Raw genomic sequence first — 12,252 nt, 5'->3', positions numbered from 1 at the left:
TCATAAAAGAAGAGGGACAAATTGTGATAAAGAGGCAATACCCTTTTCGTTGAGGAGGACAAAAATATAGTTGGGACACTACAGTAGTGCAGTTATCCAAAGTCACGATATAATTGAAACATCAAAATATATTCAGGTAATTAAAAATTGTCAAAATGATGAGATCTCAATAAACTATTTCTTAAAAAAAACTGAAGAAAAATAATTGCTGACAATATATTTATATATAATGTAGTGCTAAATATTATGCATGAAAATGAGGATCTAAATAAAAAACTATTGAATAATGCCAATGAAGGAATGATTAACAAAAATGAAAAGAAGTCACGAAAAATAAATTAGAGCCTGTTACAAAACTTAAAATCTTTGGATTTGTAGTTTGAACACTCAAATGTGTGAAATCTGTTGGATACGAAGAGGTATTTGCAAAAAAATAAAATGAGAATAATAAAATTGTAGTACAAAATTTCTCACAAAGACTTGATATAGACTATAAGGAGACCTAATCTCATGTAGTTGATACAATTACCTAATATCATATGCACTTAATGGACGTGGTCACGACGTATCTATATGGATAATTAGATCGTGATATCTATATGAGAACCCTTGAAGGACTAAAGATGTTTGAATCATCAAAAGAGAATTCTCTAAGATTATACTTGGTTGGATTACAAAGATCTTTATATGGATTAAAATAATCTGAACGGATGTGATACAACCATCTTATAGAGCATTTGATGAAAAAGAGTTCAAAAATAATGATATTTGCTCATGTATTTATACAAGATAATCTGCAGATGGATTTATTATAATTGTTGTGTATGTTGATGATTTAAATGTTATTGGCTCTCTTAAAGAGATCCCAACAATCATAAATGCTCTAAAAGAATAGTTTGAGATAAAAGATCTTAGAAAAATTAAATTTTGTCTTGGCCTTCAAGTTGAATATGCAACAAAAGAGATATTTTTCATCAAAAGACTTACATAGAGAAAATTCTAAGGAGATTTTATATGAAAAAATCAAATCCAGTAAAAACCCCAATGATCGTAAGATCACTAGGTATGAATAATGATTCATTCCGATCAAAAGAAGAAAATGAAGAAACACTTTATCCTAAAGTCCCATATATTAGTGTCATAGGTGCACTAATATATATTGCTAATAATACACATCTTGATATAGCATTTGTTGTAAATTTATTAGCGAGATACAAAAATGTGTTTTGATATCTTCGTAGAACGACTAATATAGAGTTATTTTATTCTTATGGATCTAAATCATAATTAGTGGACTATACAGATGCAGATTATCTATATGATCCCCATAAAAATAAATTTTAATCAGGATAATTATTTACACTTTGTGACATAGTTATATCATGAAAATCTACAAAGTAAATTATAGCTGCAACATTTTTTAATCATTTTGAAATACTTGCAATACATGAGTAAAGTCATGAATGATTTTGGCTCAAGAGTTTAATTGGATATATTCAATCATCATATGGGTTAACTGACATGAAGATAGCTCCTAGAACGTTGTAGGAAGATAATGCGGCGATTGCTCAACTCAGAAGTGCATACATCAAAGGTGACTAAATGAAGCATATTTTTTTCAATTTTTTTTTCACACATGACCTTTAAAATAAGAAATAATTGACGTTTAGTAAATTTGTTCAAGTGATAATTTAGCAAACTTAATTACCAAGTCACTTCCTGCATCCTCCTTTGAGAATTTAGTACACAATCAGAATGCGTCGCTTTCGAAATCTTAAATGGTGTCACCAAGAGAGAAAAAGACTACCTCTTTCTTGATCAAGTTTGTTGAGTTTGAAGAACTAACATTTTAAAGATGATGACTAAATATTATTATTGGGTTAAAAAGCCAATTATATTTGTGATTAGTTTAGTGTACAAAAAATTAATTTAATCACACTAGCCAAGGAGCAAGAAAAACAAGCCCAACAAACTAATGAAGTTCAATATTGGTTCAACTTAAACAAGCGTTCATACCATCACTTTTAATCCAAAGAATGAGTAACTGAACTACAAGAAAGAAGGGAAAAAGAATTTAGCCCAAGAACAATCACAAGTTTAAATCGGTGGTTCGTATCCAAACCCATTCACTTGGTTGTTAACTAAGGAGAATGAGTTCCATTTCCTTTTGAACCAAACACCACACCACCGAACTAAGATTCTCTCTGCTCTCTCATCCCACTCTTCCAACACCCATATGAAAGCTTAGAAGAAAAGAAAGAAAAAAAGGAAGCTTTAACCTAGGGCAAAATCAAAGAACAAAAGGGAGTTATCAAATCCAAGTAAGAAGAGGATATCAAAGAGGATAGGACTAAAGGCAAAGATCACATTCTAAGAAAAAGTCACAAAAAGTATTTCTATCTTGGTGCTTCATTGAAGCTCAGTAAAGAAATCTTCTCCTTAAATACACATAAGTGAAAAGTTGGAGATGTTGAAGATGATAAATTTCTGCTGTGAATCAATGTTCAAAAATCAAACTTGGAGCCAAAGCACGAATGAAGGGTTCAGATTTAGCAAGTAATTTGAAAAAGGATGAAAGAGAAGATAGAAGGTATAGATGCATGTATGATTCAGTCACTACCTTTACTCTATCTCTCCTCTGTGACGTCGCTGTTACTACTGATTTTTTGGGAGAAGAAGTCTAATGTGCTAAAGTAAAGTTTCAAGCTTTGAAAGTTTCACTCCTCTATTAAAAGGGTGAACGGCCAAAGATTGAGGTAAGGAGAGAAAGCACGATGTTTGGATTTCCATAGCTTACAGAGCTTTTACCGTTCTTCTCATTCATGGTTCTTATTGAATATCTCATTTTTTAATCTAGTCTTTCTTAGTTTTCAATGAAAAAAGGCAATACTGTGAGGATTGTATGAAAAATCCATTGAGTGAAAAAAGGCAAGAGACTTAGACTTATAGAAAAGCCAATGTTTATTTCAAAAATCTTTTGTAAGTTTTTCTATTTTGTTGTCATGATCCTGAAGGGATTTCCTTGCAAGTTGGGTGAACATTTTGCTGTTGAAAGTTAAAGTGAGTTTCTAGCCAAAGCTGAATGTAGGCTACATTGCACTGAGTAGCTGAATCAGGATATATCGCTGCGTCACTTCTCTTTCTCTTCTCTGTATCTAGTTCTGAACTTTAGGAGACAAAACAAAATTATCTCCTGATTATTCTATCCAACTATACTTCACAGAAATACACCTTGCACGTAACTCTGTTTTGGCTGTTCTTTTGACAAGAGACAAAATAAAATAATCTTCTGCTTTTCACCTAAGGCAACATTATAAAATCTAGAAGTTTTATCCAACTCCATGATTAATCAAGAAAAGTAAAAAGAGGTCAAGATTCAACCACCTTCTCTTAGTCACTGATATCCATCAAAGTTTTTATGCCATTGGATTTTTTTATAAGGTTTTTTAATTAAACAATTCTCATTAAAAAAAATATTGTATTCTTTTTTTCTTAATCAAATTTTTTATCTTGCAAGTTTTTCTTAAAAATTTTTTAACGAGGCATATTTGTAATGACATCTAAGAAAGAGTGTTATAAAATAATTATTATTGTGGATGTCCTATCATGGAGCATTATCATACTTAATCGAGCATGAAATATGAATGTCCTATCATAATGAAGTATAAAATATTATCAGTTAATAAGAAATGAGTTTTTATAATGTGTTTTAGTTAATTAGTAAGTGAGTTAGATAAATAATATTCTATTATTTACTTTAAATCCTTCAGATCCTAAAGAGGTAGTTTCATGACATACCAAGAATAACATATAGCAGACAATACACATAGCTGTTTATCTCAAGTAGTCTTTTGCAGGGATGGCAGCAGTACCCGTACCCGCCCCACCCCTACCCGGTTGGGGCGGGTTTGAACCCGACCCGGAGCGGGGCGGGTCTAAATCGTGGCGGGTTGATGAGAGGGGCGAGGCGGGGTCGGGTTCAGGCTAAACCCGCCCCTACCCGCCCCGGAGTGCATATATATAATTTTTAGTGATTAGCTTCAGCCTTCAGTTCTCACCGCCACTCAGTTTGTAACTCGATTAGGGATTTAGGGTTAGTAACCCCTTCTTCCTCAGCTCTTCTCCTCTCCAAGACCATAGCCTCGCTGCCTTGGTTCAGTTCAACCAGTGCTTACCGTCGAATCTGCTCCAGTTCCGCGAATCGTTCAAGCCGCCTGTGCCTGTCGCTCCTCCTCCGCTCAACTCGTCTAGTCGTCTCTGCCATCTTTGCAAGTCGCAACTCGTCGAATCGTCTAATTCGTCTCAGCACCGCTCCTCCCTCTGCCACCTCTGCCACCTCCGGTCGACCCTCTCCTCCCGTGTCGTCCTATCTTTGCTCCCTCCAGTCCTTGCATTCACAACCTTCGCCGTCGCTATCGCCGCCTACAACTCCGCCGTCTCCGCACACTTCCTGCTCCCGGAGTATTTTCGGGTTCTTAGGGCTTCTTCTCTGCCTTACGAGCTCACCGCACCCGCCCTGGCCCTCCTTCTCGTTTTCCGAACCGAGGCTTCATACGCAAGGTTGTTAGGTTGGTACTCAGATTTCAGATAAAAAATTATACTTTCCTGCTTCGTAATAGAATTGTTCACTCAAGTGAAAATTACTTGATTTATGGTATTGTATCGTTGGATTCTGTAGCTGATTTCGTCAAGTGGGATAAGTTTTTAGTTGTTGAATTTCAATTTTTGGAAAGCAATGCTACATTGCTACTATAACCGTAAAAAACAAGGGGGGAAAAAGGAGGAGATTTCAGTGTTTCTGTGAAATGTTAATATCATGAACTTTTATATGATTATGGTCCACCTTAAGTGAAATGTTAATATTGAAATACATCTTGAAATACTATAAAAATGCTTTAACTTTTATATATCAATTGCTCACTTGCTTGCAATCTTTTAGCTGTAGGGCTTTCTTTATTAGTTGCAACCAAAACAAACTTAATTTCAATTTAAATTTTGACAATTTTCAAAACTCAACAGATTATATAAAGTAAAAATAAAAGAAGATTATTATTATTATTCTCAAATGGGACAAGAATCAGATTACAAAAGCCAACTGGTATTGGAGATTTGCTCAATTTCCACACGTTCTGTTGTATGTGTTCATAGACTTGTCCCTAACAATTAACAAAACTAATAAGCCACCTTTCATTGATTGGTACTGCATTCTTGGAGTAAGTATTAACATTTCTAATGATGACCCTTTTTCTTTTTGGTGCTAAAGTTTGTAGCTTTTATCTTGGCTCTTCTTTATCATGAACTTTTATATGATTATGGTCCACCTTAAGTGAAATGTTAATATTGAAATACATCTTGAAATACTATAAAAATGCTTGAACTTTTATATATCAGTTGCTCACTTGCTTGCAATGTTTTAGCTGCAGGGCTTTTTTTATTAGTTGCAACCAAAACAAACTTAATTTCAATTTAAATTTTGACAATTTTCAAAACTCAACAGATTAAATAAAGTAAAAATAAAAGAAGATTATTATTATTATTCTCAAATGGAACAAGAATCAGATTACAAAAGCCAACTGGTATTGGAGATTTGCTTAATTTCCACACGTTCTGTTGTATGTGTTCATAGACTTGTCCCTAACAATTAACAAAACTAATAAGTCACATTTCATTGATTGGTACTGCATTCTTGGAGTAAGTATTAACATTTCTAATGATGACCCTTTTCCTTTTTGGTGCTAAAGTTTGTAGCTTTTATCTTGGTTCTTCTTTATCATGAACTTTTATATGATTATGGTCCACCTTAAGTAAAATGTTAATATCATGAACTTTTATATGATTATGGTCCACCTTAAGTTAAATGCTTCTAAATTATTTTATGACCTTAACCTGAATGGTGTATCTGCATGAACTTTGATGGTAAGATATCAATATAAGCAGCAGGGATATTCCTTCTAGCACTCTGATCTCTCCTAGTATAATCAAAGCTGTTAAATTTTCAAATGTCAATCTGATCATGGAAGCACTTGATTTTGGGTTATTCAAGAATTATTATCAGCTTAAACTAAACTATAAGGTGATAGCTTTTCCTTGATTTAACCGAACTAGTTGGTTGTCAACCACCACTACTTCTCCTGGCAGAAAACGAAAAGAAAAAACCACCCTTACCTAATTAATGAACCTTTTTAAAGTTACTATTCTATTAAAGGAAGTGAATGCATACATTTGGCTCGACTACTTTAATTGTGCATTCTGATTTGGTTTATTCTAATTTTGTAATTATGCATTTATGATATGATTTATGTTAATTTTATACCCTCATGTATTTTAATTTTATTGATATAGGTGTTTTCAAATTACTTCATGGCTAGTAATGCTAGAGAAGACACACAAAGCAACAGTGTTGCTCCAAATGATAATAAAGTTGAAGTTCAAAGTAATGCTAATCCAACTTCAGAAACTCCACAAGCAACGGATAATGTCTCAACTCCAGAAGGATCAACTCCTAATGAAGGTGACAATAAGACTCATGTTAAGAGTGTTTACTGGGATTATTTTGATCGTTTGAAAGTTGAAGGAGAATGGAAGGCGAAATGCAAGTTTTGCAAGACTGTGCTTAGTGCAAATCCGAGGAATGGTACCAAGTCATTGCGGAACCATGTGGATCGATATTGCAAGAGAATAAAGGTGGCAAACTCTAGGCAATCATCAATTGTTGAATCATTGTCAAAACAATCACAAAAGCAAAAATTGAATGAAGATGGTTTTGTGTTTGATCCTTCATTTACAAGAAAATGTGTTGCTGAAATGATTATTTTGCATGAGTATCCTATGAGTTGTGTGGACCACCATGGATTGAGGCGAGCTTTTGCTTCAATGCAACCAACTTTTAAAATGCCTAGTCGAAACACTATCAGAAAAGACATCTTGAAGATGTATGGGGACGAGAAGCAGAAGTTAACCCTTCAACTAGATGAAAATGATAGTAGAGTTGCAATAACTAGTGATATGTGGACTTCCAACCAAGAAAAAGGATACATGGTTGTCACAACTCACTATATTGATACTTCGTGGAAGTTGCATATGCGCATATTGAGGTACTTTAAATATTTTATAAACTTTTATACATTGTGTTGTTTTCATATGTTGAGCTAGGTTAATCTAAAAATGCATGCATGTTTGTTAATCTTTTTAGCTTTTGTTATGTTCCTTGTCCCCATACAAGTGAAGTTCTCACTGAAACGTTGATGAAAATATTGTTAGAATGGAATATTGATAGAAAATTGTCCACTATTACATTGGATAACTGTTCTACTAATGATGCTATGATAGATGGACTGTTGGGGCGTTTGGATTCTTCATTCTTGATGTTGGGGGTAAATTATTACATATGCGTTGCTGTGCTCGTATATTGAATTTGATTGTGAAGGATGGCTTAAGTATTGTTAAGGAAAGTATAGAAAAGATTCGTAGTAGTGTATTGTATTAGACTGCAACACAGAAAAGGACCAAAACTTTTGTTAGTTGGTGTGCTAAAACAGCGATCTCATTTACTAGGAAATTAGTTCTTGATTGCCCAACTAGATGGAACTCAACTTATTTGATGTTAGAAACTGCTTTGTTGTATAAAGCTGTCTTTCCTAGGTTAAGGCAGAAGGAACCCCAATATAAAACTGTGCCAAGTAATGAGGAATGGAAACTTGCGAAGGAAATATGTGACAGATTGAAATTGTTTTATGATGTTACTCAACTGTTTTCTGGGTCTAAATTTCCGACTGCTAATCTTTATTTTACTTTGGTTTGTAAAATAAAAGTGTCATTGGATGAATGAGAAATTTCTACTAATCCGTTAATTGCTAATATGGCATCTAACATGAAGAAGAAATTTGAAAAGTATTGGGATGAAATTCATGGCATTATGGGTGTTGCTGCTGTTTTAGACCCTAGGTACAAGATGGTTGGGGTTGAGTTTCAATTTGAAAAAATGTATCCAGATCCAACAAAATTCTCCAAGCAAGTTGATAGAATTCATCAGTTGTGTAATGAGTTGGTTAATGAATACACTCAAAAAATGAGTTCTGATGTGTCACATGTCGGTGTTGGTGTTGGTACAAAAGAACTTAATGAAAGTGGAAATGCAAGTTCATTTGGGGGTGATGATTACATGGTGTATCTTAAAAGAAGAAAAATGACAAGGAGTTCATATGTGAATGTTGAGCTTGATCATTATCTTGAGGAGGAAATTCATCTTCCAAATGATCCTAACTTTAATGTTTTGAAATGGTGGAAGAACAATCAGATGAAATTTAAGGTTCTTGCAAAAATAGCTAAGGATATATATGCTATTCCGGTGTCCACTGTTGCCTCTGAATCTGCTTTTAGTACAAGTGGTCGTGTGATTTCTCCTCATCGTGCAAAGCTCAAACAAGACATAATTGAAGCTTTGATGTGTGGCCAAAGTTGGTTGTGGGCACCTTTGGGAAGTAAAGGTGATATATTGATTAATCTTCATTTATGTTAATTTTTTCATAGTACCAATTAATTTGTTAATTGTTATCTCTTTTAATTTTCAGGTTTAAATCTTGATTTGCAAACTTTTAATGATGATGTAGATGTTGAAAGTGATCAAGAATAAGGGTTGAAGATCATTTTATATCTAATATTGTAATTTCTTTGTTATGGTGTTAAATTTGTAGTGATCTAATAATATATTTTTTTTTTAATTTCAAGTTATTTTAGCTAATGACATTGTATGAATTTTATGTTTGTATTTTAATTTATCTATGAATTTTAAATTTTTGTCTTAATTTATGTATGAATAGGTATATTTAATTTTTACAGGGGCGGGTCGGATGGGGCGGGTGCGGGTTCTGCTGTTTACTACCCGCGGGTAGTTATGGGGCGGGTAGTATATGCCTGTCAGGACGGCGGGGCGGGGTCGGGTAGGGCAAAAATCCGCCCCACTGCCACCCCTAGTCTTTTGGCTTCTTTGAGAAGAATATTGTGTATGCAATAGCAATATGAATATGTTATATTATATTGAGTGACACATTGAAAATTAATAACAAAGTTTTCTTTCTCTCTCATAATTTTCTAATTTTATTTTTATCTATCCATCTTAATTTCACAGTAACTGTCACTATTTTTAGTTGAGGAGATAGTTCATTTTTGAAAGAAAAACTTTTTTTTAGAGTTCCAAAATTAAGCAACACACCATTTGGGAGAAAATGTATTTTTTATCTCATATTTTTAAATTTTTAAAAAATATTATTAATATTTAATTTGATTCAATTTTGTTTATAATAATTAAAATAAATTTTAATATATTTCTGTTTTCGAAGTATATCTGAAACAAATTGTTTGTGATTTGGGCTTGGAAAAGAGGTCGAAGATGGGATGAAGGTGCTTTAGTATAGCTTTATGTCAGCTTCGAACGGTTGGAGGGTACCTGCAAGGAATTCTGATATTTAAGTTAGCATAAGTTTTAAATAAGTTTATGAGAAATTGGGATTGAAAAAATACATGAATTTCATGTGGTATTTATAGATGAAAATGATGACTAGATCATCACTTATGAATCTTCCTTCTTGTAGTGGTGGGTGGTTTCTTCCTCAATATTTGAAAAATTGTCCCACGTAGAGTTTGAAGGTTTGTGAATAGCCTAGAGAAGGGAGGGTTGAATCTGTGGCATTCTTTTTGAACTTCTTTTACCTTTTGCTTCTAATTGGAATAGGAATTTAGTTGCTATTATGTCTGTCAAGTTAAAATTGCAGGAGAAAATTTTATTTCCCACTCTCAGCAATGACAATTACTTTTGTTTTCCACTCTTTGGCAAGGCTTCTCAGTATTTTTTTCACTAGCATTTATTCGGTGTGAGTCATCCCTATAGCGTCCAAGCTATTGATGATGACCGAGAATATCTCGAACATTTTATCAATGGTTTCTCCTTCCTTTATAGCAAACATCTCATATTCTTTTCTCAGCATGTCGATCCGTATTTCTTTCATTTATTCAGTGCCCTCATGAGTGACTTGGAATTTATCCCAAATTTCTTTTATTGTTTTGCACCTTGATACCTTTTCAGAATTTCTCAAAACTAATTTAGCAGTGTATCATGTTGATTGCTTTGGCATTTAGTTTCACTTTTTTCTTGTCTTCATCATTCCATTCACCTTTTTCTTTAGGTGTCACAATTCCTTCTGCACTTATTTTTGTTGAAATTTGTTGACCGTTCGTGATAATCTTTCAGATATTATAGTCAACAGATTGGACAAATATCTGCATTCTTTTCTTTTAATAGTTGTAGTTCTCGTCGTTGAAGAAGAGAAGTCTATTGTTGGATTGACCTTCAGTGAGTGTGTAAGTCACGACATTCGAACCCATGTTGTTGGCCATTAGATATTTTCTCCAAATTGTGAAGCTTGATCTCTTTGAGACCAAGCTCTCATGCCAATTGAAGGTTTGTGAATGGCCTAGAGAAGGCGGTTTGAATCTATGGCCTCCTTTTTTAACTTCTTTTGCTTTTTGCTTCTAACGAAAATATGAACTTAGTTGCTGTTATATCTGTCAAGTTGAAATTACAGGAAATAATTTTATTTTGTCTCTTCACAAAACAATCAAGAACAGAACAATTCTTTGCTTTTTGATAGTTGTGACTTTTGATAAATATACAATGTATGAGATAATTTTATTTTGTCTCATAACGAAGTAAAACAGAAAAAAATTAGAGAAGAAAAAATTACATAGCTATGTAATATAGTTCATCCACTATGTGCAATGTGACCTACATCCAGTCTCTCCCACAATAATGGAGAAGTTTTCACTATTTTTCACAATGCTTACAAACACTAATTTTCTTAAGATTCAACCTAATCCTATTTGAAATAAACCCAACTTCTACCCAAGTTAGATTTAGCTAGGTTCACTCCCTAAACTTGCAATCACTAAGTGCTCACCCAACTTAGCAAGAACATTTTTTCAGGATCATATGTACAAAATTAAAAAACAATACAAAAGAGTTGACATAACTTTATGCCTTTTTTCTAGATAACTCTGTCTTTTCTCTCAATGAATTTTACTAACATCTTACTTAATGCCTTTTTTCATTGAATAAAAATAAAGAAAGATGAACACTGAAGAACAAAAAATTTAATGTAAACTCATGAAGGAGAAGAATGGATAGCTTAATCGTTATGAAAACCCAAACTTATGTGCTCACTCCTTGCTTCAATTTTTTGTCCTTCCAAAACTTGAATTTGACTTGAACAGTTGACTTCTTTTTTCCCAAATACATCAACAGTGAATAAAGCAAATATGCATTCCTACCTAACTGCTTCTCTTTCTTCCTTTTTTCAAATTTATTTAAGGATCTGAATCATTCATCAATGCTTTGTCTCTAAATTTTGTTCTTGACATTTGATCTGTAACAGAGCTTCATAACCTCCATTTTTTTTCAAGTTTCTCATTCAGTGCATGAATGAGGAAAGTATCTTTAACAAGCTACAAATGAAGCACAAAGATGAAAATGGTTTTATGAATCATCCTTTTGATTTGATCTTTGCTTTTTGCCCTAGCCTCTGAGTTTCTTTTTCTTTTCTTTTTATTTTTTGATTTTGGTAATTTTTTTTTATTGGAGCCCTAATTAGAGCTACCTTTTCTTACTTACTCTTTGAAGTAATTACGTGGGTAGAGAAGAGAGAAATTGAATTCGGTTATATTTGTTTTGGTTCAGATGGGAGTATGTTGTTATGGTTAATGATTCTTGGGCCATGAATGAGTGAATTGAATGCTTATAGGCTTGAACCACTATTGGGCAATATTAGCTTGTTATTAGGCTTGTTTTGATTTCTATAATTTTTTGCATAATGAACAAACCAATCACAAATATAATGGACTTTTTAACGCAATATAATAATATTTAACTATCATCAAATGATTGTTTTTGTTTCCTTATCCTCAACAGAGGTGGTTACTAATATCTGAATAACATCAGAAGTAGTAGAGTGATAAGTTATTGCTTATCGTGGAAGTCAGGTCAGGCATAAGTTTGTGTAATACCCATGTCCTGTGTAAGTCAGATAGGTTAACTCGTGTAATTTTTAGAGTGATCTCTTTGAATATGGACAGTTTTCACTAAGTCCAATGAAGATGGACTAATTCTTTTGGGCCTTATCTTTATTTGGGTCATGATGTGAATAATTTTTTTATAATTAACTACTAAAATGGGTTTGGACCGAGTTATTTTTCGAGTACTAA

This window comes from Arachis hypogaea, chromosome 1 (genome assembly GCF_003086295.3).
Source record: "Arachis hypogaea cultivar Tifrunner chromosome 1, arahy.Tifrunner.gnm2.J5K5, whole genome shotgun sequence".
NCBI classification, from domain to species: domain Eukaryota; kingdom Viridiplantae; phylum Streptophyta; class Magnoliopsida; order Fabales; family Fabaceae; genus Arachis; species Arachis hypogaea.
This window is presented reverse-complemented; position numbering follows the sequence as displayed.